Below are 18,938 nucleotides of genomic sequence, written 5' to 3'. Positions count from 1 at the left end.
AGGTCTATCCAAATTTCTTGCCTTTTTATGGCTGGATAATATTCCATTGTATGGCTGCACACATTTTGTTTATCTATTCATCTGTAGATGGACTCTTTGGCTGTTTCTGAAACCTTTTGGCTTTTATGAACAATGCAGCTATGCAGATTGGTATAGAAGTATGTGAGACCCTGTTTTAAAGTCTTTAGGGGTATAAATCTAGGAGTGGAATTGTCAGGTCATAGGGTAATTCCATATTTAACTTTCTGGGGAGCACTAAGCAAATTTACTTTAAAAGGTCACTGACAGAAGATGGACTGCAATAGGTAGGAAGTAGAGAACAAAGAGTCCAGTTAGAAGACTACTGCAATAGTCTAATCAAGATATAACCAGGACTTCAACTGGGACCTTTGCAGAGAAGGCTGGGAAAATATGGGTGGATCTGAGAAACATGTAAAAGGCAAAACAAAGATTTTGGCATGTGATGATACAGGTAGCAGCACCTTACCATGACCTTCAGGACTCTTCAGGATTTGACCCCTCCCAATGTCTTAAACCTCATCTTTTACCATTCTCTGCCTCCATAATTGAATTTTAGCTTCATAGGTCCTCTTTTAATACTTGAAGACATGCCAAACTTCTTTGGAATATCCATGTTCTCCTTTCTTCTTTGATAACAGAATACCAGTTTTGTTTGGATTACCAGTGCTTCAAATGAAGTTCTTGCTTCCCCAGCTTCCTCGCAGCTTGGCATGCCCATGAAACACAATTCTGTACAGTGTGACATAAGCAGAAATCTATTGGGGATTTCTGGAAAAAAAATTTGCCTTTTCCCCATAAAAAAGGGATAGATATGTTTTGCTTATAACTTTGCCCTTGCTCCTGCCTTGATCTTGAATATGATGGCCTGAGCTACTGCAGGCATCTTGTAATCATGAGGAAAAGACCAGAGGAATTGCAGAGATGCAGGACCTGGCATAGCTGAATGGACAAACCTTTGCCTATCTTCAGTCTTCTTGCTATGTGAGATAAAGAAAGTTCTCTGTTATGGGAAACCTTAGCAGCTAAGTTTTCTATTACACAATCTTAACAATGACAGGCTTCTCTGCAGATGCTGTTCCCTCTCCCTGGAAATGTTCTTTCATTGGTTATGAATCTGGCTTCTTTTCATCCTTTGAGTCTCAATTTAAGCGTCATGTCCTCAAAGGAGACTTTTGCCTAAGGTCCACCTAAAAGTTGTCCTTCTGCAGTATAAGTTGAGTGACCACCACGAGGGCAGAGCCCAAGGGTACTGTCCATTACTGTGTTCCTACATCTAGCATGGTAACTGCTCAATAATTATTGAATGAATGAATGAATGAATGAATAAATGAAGAGGGAGAAGGAAAATTATAGAATGAATCAGAGGTATGAAATAACCCCTTTAATCTGCAGTCTTTTCTTTTGAAAAACAAAACACAGAAAACAAACAAACAAAAATATGTTCAAAGGAGCTATGAAAAAACAGGGCCCTGAGTGGCAGTGTGTTTATTCCCATTTGTGGAACTGTTCTGACCCGATTTTCTATGTCTGTTGAACAATTAAACCAGTGCCAAAATAATGAGTGCATTATCACTAACAACGACATCACCCAGGACACACCAGGGATGCCCCCCCAGCAATGTAATTTTGTCCCAAAGTCCCAGATCGTCTAAACTGCATGCCCTACCCAATAGTAATATTCTCTTTTCCATTAAATTTGGCAAAATCATAACTGTTGGGTTTCAAACAATAAATATCAAACCAAATGCTTCCAGCTACCCATGACTGGTGATTGGCAGCTGACAGAGGAGCTAGCATGACCCCTGCTCCGAGTTTGTCAGTGAGCAAATGGCATTGCAGATCATGGCACCTTGAGAAACATCTCGCCAGGGTAATGAAAGCAGAACTGGATGTCCTTTTGCTTTGTGCTTCCTCTTACTTCATGTGGACAAATAAATTGTAGGAGCAGCATATGGATGGAGACCCAAAATTGAATATCATGTCCCTGTGCTTATATCAGCAAGAGCAAGGAGCAACACATCCACCAAGCCCCCTTTACAACATGCGCCATCTGCACTGTAGACTCTGCAATGCCACGGCAGGGTGGAGCTGTGTTCCTGCCACCGTTCTCCAGCCAGCACAAGGGATCCTCTGCTTCCCTTGAACTACCTTGTGTCACAGGCACAGGCTCTTTAGCAGCCGTTTGCTAGGGAAGAAGGCCATTGCCATCAACGTTTTGCAAAACAGGATGCCGTTCCTGAAACGGGAACCTGGGTAGATGGAGCCTTCTGCCCACAGAAACCAGAGCCCCCAGCCCAGGTAATGAACTTGCTGAGATAGCTGGAATCTTATATTATTTTCCAGGGAAACTTGGCCTGTAGCAGTGAAATGTTAGAGAAATAGCTGGTCTGGTTGTCTCTCTTTCTGCCTTTCTTTTTGTTTTTGGCAGGCCCTGGGCACAGTATAACTGAAGCAACATGTCAAGGAAATAGTTATTTGGTAAACAAATATATATATATATACACACACACATATATAAATGTATACACACACACACACACACATACATATACAAAAATACACACACACACACACACACATATATATATATAGTGCACCTCTTATGCTCCTGGCCCTAAATATACAGCAGTGGACAGTCTAGACCTCATGGTACTTATAGTCATTGGTGAGCATGTGTTTCCACATCTTCAGCTATGACAGGGAATGACAGACAGACTGGAATACTGGTTTTTAAAATATTCTGCCAGGTGAAATGTTAAAGTAATTAGCACCCTTTATTTAAACTGTAGCATATTGGTTAGGTGGTATTTATGTATATAGTAGTTTCCACTCTCTGGAAGAGTGTCAACAGCAGGAAAAAAACATGAGTTGAACATGCAAATAACTACAAGCCTATGTTGTTTCCTCATGGGAGAAAACTTCGGACCTACTTTCCACTTTTGTAGATTCATCTTGCCCAGAGAGAAAGAGGAAGAAGGGAAAGACACGTTGATTATGCACTTGCTATGTGTCAGGCCCTCTAAACCAGATTATTTCATTTTATCTGTGCCCCAAACCAAGGAAGCAGGTGCTACTGGTTTTGTTTCATGCAAAAAGAAACCAGAACTCTTTGGGTTAAGTGGCCTGTGCAAGGTCAAACAGTTGGTCACCAGTAGAGCAGAAACCAAATTTGAGTCTGTCCTAAGGGATTGGGGCATGCATGGAAACTGGTTTCCTGGTCCATAGCAATTTCAAAGAAACACACACCAAAGAGTAATTAATCCTATTAGAGGCAGCCACAGGGACAGCAAGGGTGAGCCACAGCTGAGAAAGCCTGGAAATTTGGAAGAAGACAAAAGTCATAGCAGGATCTAAGAAGTATATTTAATATGTATCCCATTCCTGAGGGTTTAACACAATTCCATTTTGATCACTGTAATGATGAATCCCTCCTTTCCATTAATAAATGGATATGTTAACTTCAGTTTACTTTAAGGCAGGGAACGACTGTAGGAGACATAAAATTATCATCATTCAAGTCATTCACTTTTTCAAAAATGTTTTTGCTTCATTCATCTGTAACATTTACCAATATAGAACCATTCTCGCCACAAAGCTAAATACAGGAAGTGTCAGCCAACAAAACAAAATGCCCTTTACATAACATGTTACACAATATGAATTATATATGTGTGTGGATGCATGCTTATATATTACATTTAAATTTCTAAAACATTTCCCAAGTATCTTCTTCCTTCTATAAAATCCATCATTTTACCAGTTTATCAACAACTGGTACAGTAAAAGAAAAAGTATTTTTATTAGCCCCCAAATTGATGACAGTCATTCTGCAGAGAAAAGAACGTCCAGGTGCCTATAGACAGAGGTAAAGGCGTGTACAAGGCAACCTGTTCTCAACTGTTACCCAATGTGGGGAGACCACCGGAGCTGACCTTTTCCAACCATTTATTCATTCATCCATTCAGGACATACTCATTGAGTGCCTAGTGTGTGTCAGACTTGTGCTAGAGGCTGAGGGTAAAATGGTGAGTCAGAAAGGCTGAGTTCCTGCCACCATGGGGTTTGCAGCAAAACAGGGGAGAAAGACATCACACAATTCATTGAACAAATAATAAGGCAATCACCAGTGAGATCAGCGCTCTGAAGCACAGGTTTTTGAGAGCACACGGTGGGGGGACATCAAGAAATCCAAGGAAGAACTTTCAAGCTGAGACCTGAAGCATAAGTAGGGATTAGGGTGGGTAAAGAATGGTCCAGGCAGAAGAGACGCTTTGAGCATTGTGAGCAAACATGTCAATGCAGAAAATCATGCTCACCAAATTAGCTTCTTGGGTTATGTAAATCTCCTTCCTCAAACAAAACAGAGAATTATACGGGGCGGGGCGGGGGCTTACACTGATATATTCCCACCTCCTTATCTTCTACCCTTTATTCTAGTGCCCTTTTGTCTACACCTGGTCTTCTGAGTCTCTGTTGTCCTGGGGATGGCAGAAGATAAGGATTTTTCCTACCTTTTAACTGTGGACAATTCATTTTCTATTTCTAGGGTCCCTTATAGTTCTAATATTTTACAATCTCTCTAAATAGGGAAAGGGAAAAGAGAGAAATATTAATAAATATAAACAGAACAAAAGAGTAGCAAGAGCTTTACAGTGGTTTCCTGCAGGAATGGGAATAGAGCAGTCAGTTGTTCACTGGGATCAAGACTTCAGGTAAGAATGGATACATAATTTGTCTGTTCAACAATTACACATCACCAGGCTGAGATTCTTAGTCATTTTCCATGTAGCAAACCCTTTATTTGGGAAAAATGTGTTACTAGGTGTGGTGGCTTGGAGTTTCATGTACCCTACAAAAACATGTTCTTAATCTCAATCCATTCCTGTGGATGTGAACCCATTATAAATAGGCCCAACTGAATCAGGATGGGTCTTAATCCTGTTGCTGGAGAACTAATAGAGAAGGCCACAGAGATAAGTCATGGGAGCAGCCAGAAGCTGGAAGGGAACAGAATCTGGAGGAGAAAGGAGAAGACTGCCATGTGCACCTCCATGTGACAAAAAAGCCAAGGACCAAGGATTGCTTGCAGTCAGCCCCAGAATGCCACAGTCTTCGGGGAGAAAGCACTACTTAGCTGATGTCCTAATTTTGGAATTTTCCTAGCCTCAATACTTGAGTTAATAAATTCCTGTTGTTTAAGTTAACCATTGTATGGCATTTGTTTTAGCAGCCAGGAAACTAAAACACGGGGGACCTTGGTGCCTTAAGTCTTGGGTTGTTCCGTTCCCAGAAGGTGTAAACAAGGGGAAGGAATGAAAAGCACAAAGTTTTCTTGAGTCTTTTTTTAAAAATCTGTCTCCATATCTTAAGAATTTGTGCATGATGGCTACTTAGAAATGTATCTATGAAAGAATGGAGAAAGTTGATCTGTCAGTGTCCAAATGAGAGGGAAGGTTATATTTGGATGCCATCATTGTCCATCATCAGGGTGAGGTAGGAAACCTTGGTAGAAAGCAGCAGTAACCAGGTTGTGTCCATGGGTTTGATCATGAATGAATCTTTTATTATTGTTTTATTTTGTCAGCCCACCTAAGGAAGGGATACTCAGGTGTTGAAGCAATTCACCCCAGCAGAGGGCAGAGAAACCAGTGTGGCTAATATCTGGTGTTTATTAAAGACATCTTGATTATGAAAGAAAATAAGAGACTTTATTGGAAAAGTCCTTCAAATCCAGGTCTGTTTATTGGGGTCCTGAATTTTTCATTATTTGACTTGTAAAAATAGCCTATTAAATTACATGAAAGCCTGTTGAGAATAATAAAGTGTCCCCAACTTTGGCCAAGAATTCCATTAAAACTGGATTAAAGATTATATTTTCCTCTGGATCCTGGGGACGGGAGAGAGGAGGTTCTATCAGGATCTGTTTCCTTTGAATGGATCCCAAAACCTTGACAAGGACCAATATCATGAGAATCAACATAGAGGGAGAGTCAGTGACCTCCTCCATTTTTCAACTGTGTAGGCAACAAGTTCTCATGTGCTCCAAAGAGGAGCAGGCTCTTATCCAGACTGATATTGACAGCTATCAAACATGGGTTGGAAAAGACATGAGGCATATTTTTCTTTAGAAAAAAGTACAAATAATATAGCGTGTTATACCTACCCCATACCCACAATGCACTGTGGATATATATCTCAGCTTCTACACAACCACTTTGACAATGGTTTAGCCAAATCCACTGAAACTGACTCAACAATTCTGTCATTAGATGTATACCCAACAGAAATGTGCATATATGTTTACCCAAATACATGTACAAGAATGCTCATCGAGAACTATTTTTAATCCCCCAAAAGTGGAAGTGATACAGATTCCCCTGAATAGCAGAATGAAACAAGTGTGGTGTATTCAGAAAATGAAATACTATACAGCAATGATTCTAGAAATGTACTTAAACATATGGAAGAATCTCAGCAACATAATGCTGGGTGAAAGAGCTAGACACCTTTACAAGCTGTATGATACCATTTATATGAAGTACAAAACAGTGAAACTAACTCATAGTGTTAGAAGTCAGGATTAGTTAGCCTTGAAGGACAGGTAGGTAGTGGTTGGAAGGGGGCATGAGGGGCTTCTGGGGGCTGATCATGTTCTGTTTCATGATCTGGGTGCTGATTTCATGGGTATAATCAGTTTGTAAAAATTTGTTAAGTGTAACTTCTGATTTGTGCATCATTCTGTTTATAAACCATAGTCAAATAAAAAGCTTGAAAATCCCAGCTTTACCACTCTGAATCCCTGGAGAAGTCCATTAATCATTCAGTGTAATTTATTCCTTGCATTTGGCTGTTTGGAGAATTAACAAGGCACAGATAGCACCGAGCCCAGTGTCCTTCTCCTAAAGGGCTATCCTAGCATTGGGGGAGCTACGCAAGTGAGGTTGCTTGTAATCATGAGCATGAGAAGCAGGCAAGGATGACAGAGGACCCTCAGGTGTGTTCCCTCCCGGAACAGGGTCCTCTGGTCCCAAGGACATCTTATTGCTTCTTTGTTTTTAAATATCTAATTAGCAGTATTTTTTATCCTCAACAGGGCTGAGGCTATGTTGCCTTCAAACACAGCTGCACAACATACTGAGAACAAAGAGGTTTAGATTTAGGGAATACGGGTGGGAGAAGTGGAAGGGCATCCAGTCATCCAGATGGAAACAGAGATGAAGAGGAAATGAACAAAGGCCTCACCAGCACAGGGACACAGCAGATTCAAGTCTATCCCAGGTAGGGGTGAGTCAACCTATTTTCCTGAGATATTCTATTAAACCAGCTCTGGAATGCTTGCTTGTGGGTTGAAGTCACATATAAGGTAAATATCTGTATCTTCTATTTATTTACATCCATATCCATATCCATGCATATATGCAAAGACTTAGGAGTGAGGACTATAGTAGCAAAATGATTTACAACTGGTGGATAGTCCAAGAGGTTGTTAATCATTTAAGCACTTTGGTGCTGTGGGCTCCTTTGGCAGTCTGGTTGATTGTAGGACATCCTTCTCAGAATGATGTTGTAAATGGAAAATATAAGATACATCAGATCAGAAAGGGAACCAATCTACGTACGGACCCCTCCAGGGTCTGTAAAGTCCAAGTAAAGAACGGCTGGAACTCAGCAATGGAACTTACGCTACCACACGGCCTTTCAAAGCAAGGCAGAGGAAAGATATTTGAAGACATGAAAGATGTTCCTGAGACACTGGTGAGTGAAAAATCTGTGAGTACCAGATGGCTGCATGTGGGTAGGTGTATGTCTAGACAGAGCCTCAGAGTGTGACAACATCAGCAGCACCAGAGCACTGGTTGGAAATAGTAAATCTCAGGCCCAACCCCAGACCCATGAAATCTGAATGTCCAGTGGTGTTGGAGGATTTCTATGTACTTTACAGTTTGGGAAACACTGCTCTGGGATGTCAAGAGTGGTTATCACAAATGGCAGGACTTGGGGAGATTTTTATATTATTTTTAATGTATTCTTCTCCAAAGTTTCTACAATGAATATGCATGCCTCTTATAAAATAATAATAAAAGTTATTTTAAAAGAAAAGACAGATTTATTATGTGGCAGGTTAGGAATGATTTTTAGAAGCAAACAACAAAATAAAAGCCCACGTGTAAGGAATTAAAGTTGTCAAATAAATGAACTAAAAGTTGTATGACAGAGCATGTGAATTGTGTATACTAATGCCAAATCAAACATCAGGATTCAAAGAAGAAATTACTAAGAAGAGAAGCATTTAGAATGAATTTGAGGCTAGAAGGCCAGCAGTGAACATAGTTGTTATGCATTGCTGAGATGGCAGAAAAAAATTTCAGATCCACAGGAAAGAAAGACTAAAGTGAAGTCTCGAGGCGTGTTCCTGTCAGGGTTTGTGTTTAAACCTGGGAAGACCCAGGAAAAGGTTCTGAAACCTGCTTTTCCCACAACCTGTTGCAGGTACACAATGAACCCATTCCTTAAGGAACGGCTCTCCATCCAACCTGTACCACCCACTTCCATGTATATGCCAGGGCTCTCCCTACCCTGGGAGGACTTCTCTTTTATTTCACAGCAGCCTCAGCCCAAAGTCAGATTTGGGGAAGAGGATAAAAATCAGATTAGTTTCAGGGTCTATGGTCCCACAGGAAAGCTCAACCCTCAGCCCAGAGTAGTATCTCTGAGGGTGACTTCTTCAGCATCCTACAAAGACATAGTTTTCCCAGCTAAGAGGGAACCTGGCTTCACTGCCTTTACTCCCCAGCATCCTCTCACCCACCCATGCTACCCACTCCTTCCTGCTGAGGCTCCTGACTCTGTGTCTTCTCTCCAGTTCCACCTTCTCTCCCCTTGGCCAGGTCCCCTTCACCTCCCTCCCCCTGGACTGCACTCACCACCTCCGTCCTGGTCTCCACTGCCCCAGGTTTTCTCAGCCTTAAGGTATTACTCGCTGCAACCAAACCAATCTTACCAAAATGCAAAACTGATTGTGCATTCCCAAACTTAAAACCTTCTGTCACCCACAGAAACAAGTTCAATCATCTTGAAACGGCTTTTATGGTTGTTCATCTTCTAGCCTTTCTTTACTTCCTTCTTTTTATTTGTTAACACCTCCCTTCCCCTACTCCATGTTGCAGCCATATTCGACTATTCTCAGTTCTCCAGACACACCCTCCCCTCTCTAGCCTCTAGATATTGGATCACACTCTTCCCAGCCCCCAGAGCATCTTTCTTCTCCCCAGTCTACCTTCACCTCACTTACTGCTATGCATCATTCAGGAATCCTCTTGGGAAAAGCCTCCTCTACCTTCCCAACTTCCCCATGCTCCTGCTGGTTCCAATCATAGAGTTTAATCCACTTGGAATGCAATTGCCCATTTACAGGTCTGTCCTCCCTTTCACGGAGAAGACATGAGCAGTGGCCAGCGCAGTGCCAAGGACGTAAATATTTCTGAATGAATGAATGAGTGAACGAGGCCCATTTTTGCACCCTAGTTAGAGTACTGGCCTACCCAAGAGGCTTACACTGGGGCATTTATTTGTCTCCCGATTGAAACCACTGAGTGCAATAGTTACACCAGCATGTTCAAGGAAACACCGCAGAAGTTGGAGCAAAGGGTCTGAGTGTCCACGATCTCCCCCATTCCTGCTTCCAGAGGCTGGCCCGGCCCAGAAGCCTGAGAGGCACCATTCCCAGTCACTCAGCCCCACACCAAGGTCTCTCCCCGATGACTCACGCTTGGGAACCAACACTAGTGCCAAGACAGAAAACAAAATAAAGGGGTAGGAGGATGTTCTTTATTCATCCCCTCCGCTCTTCAGAAAACTACCCATTGGCCTATTACCAGCTCCATCTGGTTCTGCATCAATCCTCTTCAAAGCTGGGGCTGCAAATCTGACCATGCAAGGGCTGATCTCTTCCCCCACTGAGCCCTGGGCCCACTCCTTGAAGGCGCTTATCAGCTGAATCAGCCGTGGCCTCATCACCAAGGAAGACAGGTAGTGATGTCTCTTAATTACACCGAAGTTGGCCTTTTCTGCTTTTACTTTTGTTCCTGGTGGCTCCCTTTGAACAGAGTTGTCAGTGGAAATACCAACAAAAAAATGTGTTGTCTCAAGTGAGCCACTGGCTTTCCTCACCGGCCAAGAAAGCCATTTACTGCTTGTCAACACGTGGTCTATCTGCTAAACTAAGACATGGCCTCTGGCCTTCACCCAGCGTGCAAACAAGCACCTCAAATAAATGTTGGTGAGGTTAACCTCATTTTTCCTCACTTTACAGAGAGATTGATCTCTTCCTTCCTCATTATCCAGGTTGAATTGGGACAATCACCACAGAATTTGTTAGTCTCAGAGACAGGCTAAGGGATTTATGTGCAAAGGAGGAGTGTGGAAAAGCTGAAAAAGAGCAAAGATCTCGGACTGCTTCCACAGAGCACTGGCTGTGTGACCTTGGACAAGTTACCTGATGTGATGTCAAGAGCAAAATTTTCCAAAAAGGACCCTTAATGCTCACCCTGTATAGCCTGGACAAGAAATTAGGTAAAATGTGGGATGAATGGGTGGATGTTAAGCCAACTCTCCAAACTTGAAGGTTCCACGAAAGCACAGCTTCCCAAGTGGACAATGTATGTCCCCCCACACCAGTCTGGTGGGTGATGGACCCAGCTCATATTACTTCATGAAAGCCAATTATTAAATATTCAGCAACTTCTCACATTGGTAGTTGAAATTGACAACTTTGGGAGTATTTACAACAAAGAAAGTGGCAAACAAGCAAATCAGAGTTGCTCTTTTTCTCCCCCAGGCAGCTGGTTTACCCAGACATCTGCCTTTGGGCATCGGAAATCCCAGATAATTCTGAGATTCTGATAATTCTGGATGTTTTTCTCTATGTTTCTTCCTTCTCCAATAAAGCCTATTCTTTGACCCATGCCATGTGTTTTCTGAAACCCACCCAGAGCCCTGGTGCATGACAGGTAGCAATACAAAAGGAACTCAACTTGCACAACAGATGGACTCATCTTGTATGATGCCTTGAGCCTCAGTTTCCTCAACTGTACAATGGGGAGATATTTACTTCTGAGGGTATTGTGGGAGTCAAATGACAATTCATGTGAGTGTGCTTTTGAGAACAGTAAAGACCCATGGAAACTTTAGACTTTCTTATACGTTATGGTGGAAAGATCATTGCTTAGGCATTGAAGAATTCTGGGTTTGGATCTCAGCATCTCCCCTCTTTAACTGGGTTACTTGGGCAAATTACTTCATCTTTCTTGATTTCAGTTTCCTTATTTGAGAAATAGGTATAATATTGTCTGCTTTATAGGACTGTTGTAAGAACTAAACAGGACAACAAAGAAAGCCATGTTTGGATTAGATCCTGACACTTATTAAGTGTTGAAAATTCTAGTTGTATTTAAAAATTCCTCCACACCCCCACGCCTAGGGTCTAATTCAAGCTGAAATGCCAGATTTTTTAATGTTCACAAATAATTAAATATAAATTCTGCCTGAGGCCAAACGTACATAACAATAAAGCCCTAGGAACATTTAAATTGAGAACTGAAAGGGTGATAAACCCAGAGCTGAAAATAGTGCTTCCTCCATAGGCTCAGATGCCTTTATTTGCTGGATGTGTATCAATGGAGGATATTCTTGCATACATATGTATTTGGCAAAGAACCAAAACAACTCAATTATGTTTTATCATTAATTAAATTTTGCAGAAGGAGGACAACACTTGCAAATGGTGAATATAAGCCTTATTAGACTTCAGTAAAATATGCTAGAATTAACTTTTTAACTGTGAATACAGATAAAAGTTTTAAGTGTTTTTATTTAAGTAGAATTAAAATATCACAGGGTATGGAGCAAGTCTAGAAATACAGGCTTTCTTTCTTTCTATATACACTCGCACACACATATACATGAGCACAAACACAGACACACAGTCCGTCATAATGGTTGGCTGCCAAGCAATTTATCTGGTGTTCTCACTGCTATCATGGAAAATTAAAATTTTCTGGAAATATCCAGACTGATCATATAATGGTCTATTAATTCCATTCTGACAACAAACCAAGCTATGGTTGCGTTAATTAATCAGTAACCAGTGAATGGCTTATCCAACAAGCCATATACCTGGATAGAATTCAAGTCAAAGATTATTTTAGCTTCTACTTACATGGTGGACACTCTGCTGGGTCACCGTACTTACTGAATTAGTCATCAGGAATTAATGGGAAGATAAGAAAAGTACAAAAAAACTATATAGTGGCTCAAAACATATAAAGTATCATTAAACAGGAATAAATAATATGTAAAGAGGATTGAACAAAAATTCCATGGAGGAGACTACCAAAAATAGGCTTTAGACCAGCACTGTCCAATAAAAATATAATGTGAGTTATATATATAATTCCAAATGTTCTGGTAGTCATATTTAATAGAAAGTAAAACAAAACTCATGAGATTACTTTCAATCATTTATATTAATTTAACCCAATATATCCAAAATATGTTTATTTCAACATGGAATCAATATAAAAATTGTTAATGAAAAATTTCACATTCTTTTTTTGATGTGTACCAAGTCTTTGAAATCCAGTATGTATTTTATACATACAGTACATCTCAATTTGGATGTTAAATTTTCAGTGGAAATACTTGATCTGTATTTTGAAATTTTTATAAAATGTACAGTTGAAAAGGTAGTTAACATGTCCAAGTTGCTCCAAACATACTTAAAAGTTTTCTAAAAATTGAATTGGGTTTTAGTTTTTAAATTAAAATTAAATAAACTTAATAAACTTAGTCACACTAGCCACTTTTCAAGTTTCAACAGCCACATGTGGTTCTCAGGTACCATATTGGACTATATAGACATAGAACTTTCTGCAATGATGTTACGGTTCTACTGGACAGTGCAGCCTTAGAAGGTAAACTTGGGCAGATTCAGTGGAGTAGGGGTAAAGAGGGTATGTCCTAGGAAGACAGCAGAGATCAAAGACATGGAGTTAGGAAAGACACATGTGGGGATGAGGGTGCTGAATGTAGAAATAAACTCTGATGTTCATGTCAACATGAATTTTTGAGCACTGGACATCTAGACATCTTAGATCCCCAGTATTCTCATTCCCTCCCATATGCTAGCTGATGGTTAAGTTTTACTTACTGAGTAAAATTGCCTTAAAAGAGGGAAAATAAAAGGAGGCAAATTTCCGAGAAAAGGGCATGTAGCTAGACTTGGATAAAGAGTGTGACATAATAGATTTAAAAGGGGGGGAGGGTAATAAAACACATCAGACAATAGGATGGAGCAAGGCAAGCCAAATCAGTAAGGAGGGTGAGATGAAAGAGTGGTGGGAATCCAGTGTCAGCTCTCTGGTCCAGCTCCCATGAAAGCTGCTTGGCACCCATGGGTTCTCAGAGTAAAGCAAATGACTATTACATAAAGTAAAATGAATTCAATTCCAGCACCACTGAACTCCTTGGCACCTATTAGCAAAGGTGGACATACATGAGAGAGGGTCCCAAGCACCTTTGTGTGTGGAGACTGCCAATAAACCATATGCCTGGAACTCTGCAGAATATTTAGGAACTGCCATAAATCACCCTCATGTGTGACTTCCGTTCATGACACAATCAAAGCAGAGTTCTGGTTGAATGTTTTCATGATTTCATCTAATGATCTATGTTGATCCCCTCTATGGAGAGCACATGACCCAATTACACATTTCTTCCATCTTGGGTTAAAGTTGGCCTTCTAAATGCCCATTCTACCAATTTATAGAGGGCATAAAAAAAGGATTTTCAGTAAAATGTGCTTTCATTGGTTTTGATGAAAAAGATTTGTGATGAAAGTAGAATCTCTAATAAGCATCTCATAAATGACTTGTCTTTCAAACTTAATATAAAACAGAATAAAATACATCTCCTAAAGATCTCCATGCTGCTTCTCAGATTTAAAGTCCCCTGTTCTCAATCAATCAGGCTGAAAAACTCGAAAATCTCTAAAGATGCAATCAAATATTTATCAGTAAAAAGTTGGTAAAACTGAGAAATTATTTATGACCCAAATTCTGAAATAGTCACACTCTGAAACGGAAGAAAAAAATAAAAAGCATACGTTGGGAAATATACATTTCTCTCTAGGGTTCATGCTTTCAAATCCTCTAGAATTCAAAAACAGAAGGGGAATTACAGATTTGAGGATGTGTACTCACGACTGTGTTTTTCCTCTTCTTCGGAAATACTGAGAGATTCTAGGGCAGAACGCACCAAGGAAAAGAGCACAGAAGACTGTGTGTGTATGTGTGTGTGTGTGTGGGTGTGTGTGTGTGTGTGTGAAATCATCCTCCATTGGCCAGGCATGTTCTGAGCTGTCCCCAAAGGTCTGTTGGTCCATCCACCCCATAAACTTCCAGTTAAGTGAGCAGCAGTGAAATGGAACATCAGAGTGGTAATACGATACCCTCTCAGAAACACACCTGAATTCTAGTACTTGAGCTGTTTACCAACTAATTAATTATTTGGCAGATAGATAAACTGTGCATCAGTCAATACTTTGTCTAATCCCTAGAGCTACCCTCCTAACCTTTCTGTGGCTTGCACTATGAATGGCATTGCCCCCAACTGAGAAAAACCCTCGCAGAGAGTGTGAATTCATCACAGCAGCTTGCTTTTGATGTCTTTATCCTTTTATATGGAGTCTCCTTTCTTTAAAGGAATTCAGATTATGATACAACACACCAAGAAAAGAAAATCAAGGAACAGACAATTATTTAGTCTCCATTCATCCTCTTGAAGCGAAAAACAAAGTGCTTTTGTACTAGCATGTCAACTCCTGTGCCTTTTTGATGATTTTATATTTAATTACCCTTAATTTTTCCAAAATTTTATTGTGAAATTTTCAAACACTAAGGAATATTGAAATAATTTTACAGCAAGCACCCATATACCCACCAACTATATTCTACCATTAACCTTTCATTATACTTGCTTTATCATTTATCTATCCATTGATCCATCCTTCCATTCATCTTATTTTTGGTACATTCCAAGAATTATACTCAATGTTAACGCTGTTTAAAAGAGCGCATTTGTCAGCAAATACATTTTATTCCATGGAAGACGATTCTTAGATCGAGTTTAGCAGCCTCTGAGCATATTGGGTTAAAGCACAAACTTTGAAATCTCAAAGAGCTGGCACAAAGTTTGTTTCTGCTACTAACTGGCTGTGTGACTTGCACAGGTTATTTCTTCCCTCTTAGTTCTCATCACCTTCATTAGAATGTTGGAAAATTTTCACTAGGTTGTTATTATGGGAATTCAACATAATAGATGAAAAGTGCTTAGCATCATTAACAGTCAAATAATAGTAAATGTATGATTTTTCTCATTTCTCAGTAATCCTATGAGGTCAAACACTTTGTCCATTTTCTTTGCCATTAAATCCCCAGCCCCTAGCACAGTCCTTTGTAAACAGAAGACACTGAATATTCATTTGTTGGCAAGAATTGGATTAAATTTGAGAGATCTTTTTTCCTTCCTGGGATGCAGTGGGTACTTAGAGGCAAGTATGGCGTAATTCAAAGGCACTGTATACAAGAAAGTTCAGGAAATGAAATGGAAGCAGAGAATGACCGAGTGACAGAATCTCTGCTAGGTGCTTTGGGCCATTTCAAAGGCAGAAATCCCAGGCCACAATGCAAGGGCATTTATATCAAGTTTAGGGTGGAGCAGACTGGCCCTGCCCTGGGGGGCTTCAGCTTTTCCGTGCACGCCAACAGACTTCCAGCCACAGAAAGCACCTCTTTGCTAGAAGTCTCATCCCGAGCCTCAAAAGGCTGTTCTCCTGTGCACCAGGCACAAGGCTGGCAGGGGGTGCTGGGGACTTGACACCCCAGGAGTGGCCTTCCACCAATGACCGGCGGGAGTCAGTGTATAAATACCCCAGCTCCTGCCCCTCAGGGGTGGGCTGGCCCCAAGGGAGCGCTTCATCCCATTTCCTAGAGTGTTCCTATGAGATCACACTCCAGTTGCCCGAGGAGGCTTTACGAACACTTCCCCGTTGCCTGCCTTCCCTGTCCCCGCTTACTTCCTCTTTCCCTTACCTGTATAATCTTCACCGCCTAAAGAAGCTACCTGAATGTGAATTCTTGACTCAGAGCCTGCTCCTGGGGAATCTCAAACTAAGGTAAGTGTCTTTAAACTTTCATAGCCACAGACTCTCTCCTTCAGAAGGCGTGCCATACTGAAGGCCAACATGCAATATTTGTAAAACTGGACCTGCCCTGGATGAGAGAATTTGGATGACATGGAGAGGCATGACATGGGGAGGCTCTCTGGGCTCCTTTCTCTTCTTCCTACCACCCCAGCAGTGCAAGGAAGACACTTGCAGGTTTTCCCACGGCTGTGCAGAGTATAGCTTGTCATCTACTGGTGGAATTTAAGAAGGTAAGTTATAAAAAAACAAGAGGAAAACAAATAAATAAAAACAAGAGGTATAAAGAGGAAAAATTGCCCCTTCCAAGTGCAAAAAGCATGGACAAACAGATTTTGACTCTGCAAAGCCATCCAGAGGTTTGGGAGACTCCTGCTCACATCTAGAAAGGCAGTTGCTTTGTAGAGAGTCCAGGTAGAGAACCACTGTGGTCAGTACATGAAGGGTTAAGAAAAGGGAGCCCTCAGGTTGGGTGCAAAATTGCCTTTTGAGCCTGTAATAAGTAACAACACAGAAGAATGTCCCTACTTAGCTGTACATTTAATGATCTATTAAATATTGTAGGGAAGAAGGCTTGTGAAAACTACACAAATGTACTCACAAGGATGGACACATGAGATTGAAGGAAAATGTAGGCTGACTACATAATTTTTTTTTTCCAAATCTGGACACTTTTGAGGGAAAGGCAGCTCTAGTAATAATTATACCAGGACAATCAGTATCAATTGGGATTTTCCAGACAAACGGGAATGTGTATTCTTCCTTTTTGTAATGTGATTAATAGGATTAATTAATTCCATTACCAACACCAAATGGTACCAATCCAACTCCACTAATGAAAGGAATTAGTATGTATTAATAGTGGGCAGAGAAGTATACATAATTTAGATCAATCCTCTGTAAACCTGGGTATGCCTCAGAATTACCTGGAGGGCTTGTAAAAGTACAGATTCCTGAGGTCATCCCAAGAGTTTCTGGTTCAGAAGATCTGGGGTGGGACTTGAGAACATGCATTCCTAGCAGGTTCCCTGGTGATGCAGATGCTGTGAGTCCACAGCCACTTGGAATAGGATTGGATTAGACCAGTGGTTCTCAACCCAGGCTGCACATCAGGATCATCTGGGAGCTTTAACAAAATACTGACGCTGGGTCTTCAACTCAAGGAAGCAACTGTACAGGGGTGGGGCCCTGGCATTGCGGTATTTAACTGTCCCAGGTGATTCTGATGCACTGTGAGGGTTGTGAACCCTAGACTTATAAAGGAGTTCTAAAGGACCAGGATACGTCTTGTGTCTCTGAAACTGTATGGGACCATTGCCTTTTAGAGCCAGGGACTCAGGACGCTTGCAGGTGGTGTCCGCAGCTACAGCCGTAGCTGCCCTGAATCATGGGACATCTACACAGTCACCTTCACAGTGGCAATGGCTGTCCAAGGAGGCCCATTAACACCACTTCCTCCTGTCCACTCAGAGCAGCTCTGTGCCGTAATATGGGCCTCTGGGAAGGTTCTGCTCAAAGAAAGGCATCCTTGGCACAATGGCAGTTTAAAAATCATAGATATAGGAACTACCAGGATATTGGATTATTACTGATTCTTTCCTAATTGTCATCTCTTGCCCAGTCCATCATCAAACCCTCCTCACTGTGGATCTCTTTGCTTCGTTCCTTCATGCTGCTCCCTTCCCATAAGCCATGCTCTACAAGACCACCAGGGGAATCTTTCTAAACACACCCTCCCCTAGGGAAACCTCCAGTGTTTCTCGCTGAACTTACGGTGAAATCCTGACTCCTCAACCAGGACTTCAAGGATCTGCATGACCTGCTGGCGCCTCTGAATTCATCTCTTACCCTTCTTTACCTTGCTTGCCACATTGGCTGCAACCACTCAGGCTCTTGCAGCTCAAGCATGTTGCATTCGTTCCCATCTCCAGGCCTTTGCACTGTGGTTCCCTAAGAATGCGGTTTACCCAGCTCTTCTCATGGCTGGTCTGTCTCATCCTTCCCATCCCAGCTCAGTGTCAGCAACTCTGGCCAGCCTGCCCAGCTATCAGTGTAAAGAGTTCCCCAACCCTCTTTTCCTCCAGGTCCCACAATTTGTGCTTTCTCACATTGCCCTGTTTCTGTTTTATACAACATTTGTCATCTCTGCAATTTTTTTGTTTATTTACATATCTAAATATCTGTCTTCCCCACTAGAATATCAACTCTGATAACAGGAATTTGGCTCCTTGCTCAAGCTGCATTCATCCAGTCCCAAGCTTACAGTCTGGCTTATAACAATGCTCCTCATTTATTTAATGAATGAATGATTAGCTCAATAACACCAGCCATTAAGATCATTCTTTCAATTAACTGCCATTGTTCAAATACCAGGTTCAACAGTAATACTGTCTGCTCATAATTTGATTTTCTGTGTAGACTTTCCCATTAGGACAGAACATATTGGGGGGGGGTGGGGGTGGGCAACATCCATTTTTCTGCACATTTAATAGTGAATATTTCTTCCTGAAAAAACCTGCTGTTTTAATTCATGCAATAACATTTTCTGGATCATGATGCAATAACCTTGGGTCAATTTAGTCTTTAGAAAGCTGACCCTATTGTGTTCCTGGATCTATATTTTTGAAAACTACAATCTCAATGAAAAGACCACACATCA

General features: G+C 41.2%; 1 protein-coding gene across 3 annotated transcripts in view; it reads right to left on the bottom strand.

Annotated features, from left to right (window-relative positions):
• CDH13 (cadherin 13) overlaps positions 1 to 18,938 on the bottom strand; it is a 1,126,984-nt gene that overhangs the window by 624,530 nt on the left and 483,516 nt on the right. The window lies entirely within an intron of this gene.

Source organism: Choloepus didactylus, chromosome 22 (genome assembly GCF_015220235.1).
Source record: "Choloepus didactylus isolate mChoDid1 chromosome 22, mChoDid1.pri, whole genome shotgun sequence".
In the NCBI taxonomy this organism is placed as follows: domain Eukaryota; kingdom Metazoa; phylum Chordata; class Mammalia; order Pilosa; family Megalonychidae; genus Choloepus; species Choloepus didactylus.
The sequence above is the reverse complement of the archived record's forward strand: the minus strand, read 5'-3'. Positions and strand labels throughout refer to the sequence as shown.